Source organism: Gossypium arboreum, chromosome 4 (genome assembly GCF_025698485.1).
Source record: "Gossypium arboreum isolate Shixiya-1 chromosome 4, ASM2569848v2, whole genome shotgun sequence".
NCBI classification, from domain to species: domain Eukaryota; kingdom Viridiplantae; phylum Streptophyta; class Magnoliopsida; order Malvales; family Malvaceae; genus Gossypium; species Gossypium arboreum.
In genome coordinates, this window is record NC_069073.1 from 82,048,530 (window position 1) to 82,053,856 (window position 5,327).

Below are 5,327 nucleotides of genomic sequence, written 5' to 3' on the forward strand. Positions count from 1 at the left end.
CAAGTTCAGAACTCGGCTAATACACATATATACACTAATAATCAAATACTAATATTTGCACTTCACCTTACAATCAATTCTCATCTACTTCCTACCATGGCCGAATGCATCAAGGCACCATACCATTTCAATTTTGGTCATGGGTTAAACAAAGAACTTAATGTCTAACTCAAAAATGCTAAAAAGAAAATCCAAGAGTCATCAATCACCATCACATGTACCTTTACAAAGCTTCACACTTAGCATGCAAATGACATCAACACAAGTCCACCTTAGCCGAAACTTAGCTCATCTTCATGTCTCATCACCATAACATCAACCACCAACCAAGAAGGCAACACCCATGGCCGAATATCATCTCCATCTCATAGCAAAGATTTAGACCATGGGGTAGGTAGAACTCAAGCTAACAACTAACAATATGCATGAATCTCATGGAACAACATCAACATACCTTAGCCTAGTGAACCACCATAGCAGATTTTCTCCAAGCTCTTTTCCCTCTCTTTCTTTCTTCTATTCGGCCAAGTTCACAACATGAGAACTTTGTTTTCTTTTCTTTTTTCTTCATCATTTTCCTTTTCATTATTTTATTACCATGCTCCTTATTTTATCATTTCTAACATAAACCATTAACACAACATGTTTATGACATGTTTTACCCATCACACTTTGTCCACCCTTATTGTCATGGCCGGCCACTACTAATTAAATGGGGGAAATTGACATGCAAGTCCACCCCTTTGATTACATGCACTAATAGATCCTTATAGATTAACCTATCACATTTCAAAAGTGTCACACATAAGTCCTATTAACTAAATTCACATGCAATTAACTAAATCAAAGCTTAAAACTTTCACACATTCATATTCACATATTTTAGACAATAATTATCATATTCAAAAAATTTGGTGACTCGGTTTAGCAGTCCCGAAACCGCTTTCCGACTAGGGTCACTTTAGGGCTGTCACAGAATCCGGCTTGTAATACTTTGGCTGCAGTACGAGTTCCTCCAAAATGACCCCCACTTGGGGCTGAGTGACAGTGGTATAGAATCTACGGTATTTCTTCTTCTGCCACGCTTCTGCTAATCATCTAATCTGCACACTTTTTAAACAGGTATGGTTCCTCCCAGAAATAATACTTCACATCCTGAAGAAACTTTCTCCTTTGTTGATATGTCTTATCATACGACATTAAACCACAAGATAAAAAGTTAGCAATATCAGCAAACCAAGGGGTGTTATGGACATGACTTACCTTCAGTATATGTTCATCTAGAAATGTTTCTTGAATCGGTACAAGTGGAGAATTCTCTTTTTGCGGCTCCAATCTGGACAAGTGATCTGCTACTTGGTTTTCTACTCCCTTTCAATCTTGAATTTCCAAATCCAACTCTTGAAGTAGTAGTACCCATCGAATCAACCTCGGCTTAGTGTCCTTCCTGACAAGTAAATATTTAATTACCGAGTGGTCTATATAGACAGTTACCTTGGTACCTACAAGATAAGATCGAAACTTGTCGAAAGCAAATACGATAGCAAGTAACTCTTTTTCTATTACCGTATAGTTTAACTGAGCTCCTGTCAGAGTTTGGCTTGCATAGTAGATGGGATGAAAAAGTTTGTTCCTTCGCTGGCCCATGACAGCTCCTATTGCGAAGTCACTTGCGTCCCACATCAATTCAAATGGAAATGGAAAGTCCCAGTCTGGTGTGACAATTACGGGTGCCATGACTAATCGATTCTTCAAGTCATTAAAAGCTTTTAAGCATTCTTCATTAAATTTGAATATCGTGTCATTCTCCAATAATTTGCATAAAGGTTTAGCAACTTTGGAGAAGTCCTTGATAAATCTTCGATAGAACCCGGCGTGGCCCAAAAAGCTCCTAAACCCTTTACAGATGTTGGAGGTGGGAGTTTCTCAATACCATCTACTTTTGCTCTGTCTACCTCGATCCCATGTCTTGTTATCCGATGCCCCAGAACGATACCTTCTCGTACCATAAAATGGCACTTTTCCCAATTAAGGACTAGGTTTGTCTCTTTGCATCGCCTAAGTACCTTAGCCAAATTGGCTAAGCAATTATCGTACTTATCTCCAAACACTGAAAAGTCATCCATGAAAACTTCCAAAAATTTCTCAACCATGTCAGTGAAAATAGACATCATGCATCTTTGAAATGTAGCAGGTGCATTACATAAACCAAATGGCATGCGTCTAAATGCAAATGTACCCTACGGGCAAGTGAATGTGGTCTTGTATTGATCTTCTGGTGCTACTGTAATCTGGTTGTACCTCGAGTATCCATCGAGAAAGCAGTAGTAATCTCGCCTCACGAGTCTATCCAGCATCTGGTCTAAGAACGACAAAGGGAAGTGATCCTTCCTAGTTGCCTTGTTCACTTTCGATGTCGATCTGATTCTCCATCCCAGAATCTTGTTCTAGTTGGTATCAACTCGTTATTTTCATTCTCTATGACTGTGATACCTCCTTCCTTTGGTACGCACTGAACCAGACTTACCCATGAACTGTCTGAAATGGGGTAAATGATACCCGCATCTAACCACTTGATAATCTCTTTTTTCACTACATCCTTCATGATGGGGTTCAGCCTTCGTTGTCCATCGATCATCCCTTTTTCACCATCTTCCAGGATGATCTTGTGCACGCATACAGATGGACTAATACCACGAATATCGGCTATGGTCCATCCGATAGCCTTCTTAAATTGTTTCAGAACTAAGATAAGTTTCTTTTCTTGCTCAATAGTTAACTCTGCTGAAACAATCACAGGCAGAGTAGAAGTGTCCCCTAAATAAACATATTTTAAATGAGAAGGTAATACCTTGAGTTCTAGTTTAGGTGGCTCCTCGATTGACACTTTTGGCTGTGTGTAATCTCTCTCCTCTAAATCCAAATATTCAAAATGGGATTGTGGATTAAATCCCTTTTGATTAGCTTCTAGTAAAGCTAAGTTTCCATCCTCCTCTTCATCACTTGCAGGGTCTGATGTCAAAATTCTTTCGGAAGATCCTCAACGAGTTGAGTTCCTTCTCCACTATTAAATCCTCTAAGTTGGATCTTTGCAGAACAATCATCTATTGTGTCGAAATCGCATTGACTTGAAAACGTTAAATGTTACCCGATCATCCCGAGCAGCGCATAGTAAGTTCGCCTTACGCACATCAATAAGTGTCCTTCCGTTGCTAAGAATGGTCTCCCTAGGATAATTGGTACTTCTTTGTCCGCATTGAAATCTAAAATTACAAAATCAGCGGGAAAGATAAACTTATCAACATGTACCAATCGTCCTCAATTTTTCCTTCTAGATATGCTAAGGATCGATCTGCTAGCTAAAGTGTAATCGTAGTAGGTCGAACTTCACCTATCCCCAACTTCTTAAATATCGACATAAGCATCAAGTTGATACTTGCGCCCAAGTCACATAGTGCCTTACCACAATAAGCTGCTCCAATGTTGCATGGAATGGTAAAACACCCAGGATCCTTCAGCTTAGGGGTAATTTGTCTTGAAGATATGCACTGCATTCCTTCGTCAAAGCTACCGTCTCAAATTCTCCAAGTCTTCTCTTCTTGGACAGGATATCTTCCATGAATTTTACGTAATTTGGCATTTGTTCAAGTGCTTCAACCAACGGGATGTTGATATGAAGTTGCTTGAGTACGTCAAGAACTTCTTGAATTGGACCTCATGTTTTTACTTCGGATTCTTTAAGGGTAAGGTGGTGGAGGTTTATATCTTTGGAGTTGGTCTTGGTTGATTTGTCTTTAACGGTAATTCTGCTGCTAACGAAATGGTTGGCTGATTAGAATTGGCTGGTTCTGAGGTTACCTTTTCAAGTATTGCAGGTTCTGATTCTAGCGGAACAAGAAGTTCAACACTCAGTTGAACTTCTTCCAAATCTTGAGCTTCAGCATGCTCCTTTTCAGCTTCAATGATGTTGGGCTCTAACATTTTTCTGCTCCTCAATGTTAGTGCTTTACAATGCTCCTTCCCTGGATTTCTCAGATTTTCCGTATCACTAGGTAGAGCACCTTGTGAACGGTTCCTAAGTTTAGTAGCAAGCTGTCCCACTTGATTCTCCAAATTGCTTAGAGTGGCGTCATTCTTCGCCATGTATGCCTTCAATAAATTCTCTAAGCTATTGGATGATTCAGCCTGAACTGGTTTCTGAACTTGCTGCGATAAACTAGGCGGCTGGGTTGGTCTAGGTTGGGCGTAGTTGTCACTGCCTCCAGCCCCTTGGTTACTCCAGGAAAGATTGGGGTGATTTCTCCATGATGGGTTGTAAAAGTTGGATTGCAGCCCTTACCTTCCTCGGTTCTGGTTCTAATTACCTATGTAGTACATAGATTCTGGGTTTGACAGACATTCTTCACACACATGTCCTTCCCCACAATAGACACAGGCTATATTCTCATATTGGTTAGGTGGTTGAGCTGCAAAACTGTTAGACCCATTAGTGGTAAGATTCTTTAACATTGAACATATCGAAGATACCCAAGATGCAAGTGAAGTGAGAGCATCCACTTCATGGATTCCGGCAACTCGTCTTTCTGACGTTGCTCGATTGGTTGGCCACTAATAATTGTTACTGGCGATCCTCTCGATGATTTCATAAGCCTCATTGTAAGACTTAGATCGAGATAGCACCGTTAGCGAAGCATCTACTACCATCCTTGTGTGGCGTTGAGACCATTGTAAAATGTCTCAAGTTGGATGCAATCTGAATTCGTGATGAGGGCACTTTCGTAATAACTCTTTGAATCTTTCTCATGCCTCATACAAGGACTCATCATCCATTTTTAGGAAAGCAGTAATCTCATTTCTCGGCTTAGCAGTCTTGCTAGGAGGGAAATACTTCACAAGAAATCTCTCTGCTAACTCTTGCAATGTAGAAATTGAGTTCGGTGGCAGTGAGTTTAACCAGGCTCGAGCTCTGTCACTCAGGGAGTACGAGAACAGTTTTAATCGTAATGCATCTTCGGGTACTCCGGCTAGGTTGAAAGAGTCGCTCACCTCCAGAAACAGTCTTAAATGAAGATGAGGATCTTCAGTAGGCATTCCACTGAACTGGCCCACTGTCTGAAGCATCTAGAACATGATTGGCTTCAGCTCGAATTGTTGTGCCTCTATCTCAGGTCTTCTAATACCTGGATTAAGGTAATTAAAAACTGGCACAACATACTGTCGTAAAGCTCTATCCCTATCATCAGCAATAAGGATAGGATTTTGAGCAAGGTTTGCTCTGTTTCCTTGATTGATATTCTCGAAATTCATTTCTTCGATCCTTCTCTAGT

The 5,327-nt window shown here is 40.3% G+C and overlaps 1 non-coding gene across 1 annotated transcript; it reads left to right on the forward strand.

Annotated features, from left to right (window-relative positions):
• Nucleotides 1–4,756: 4,756 nt before the first annotated feature.
• Nucleotides 4,757–4,863, forward strand: LOC128292332 (small nucleolar RNA R71). The gene has a single exon (XR_008282316.1). It is a non-coding gene; the product is annotated as a small nucleolar RNA R71 (small nucleolar RNA).
• The last annotated feature ends 464 nt before the right edge of the window (nt 4,864–5,327 follow it).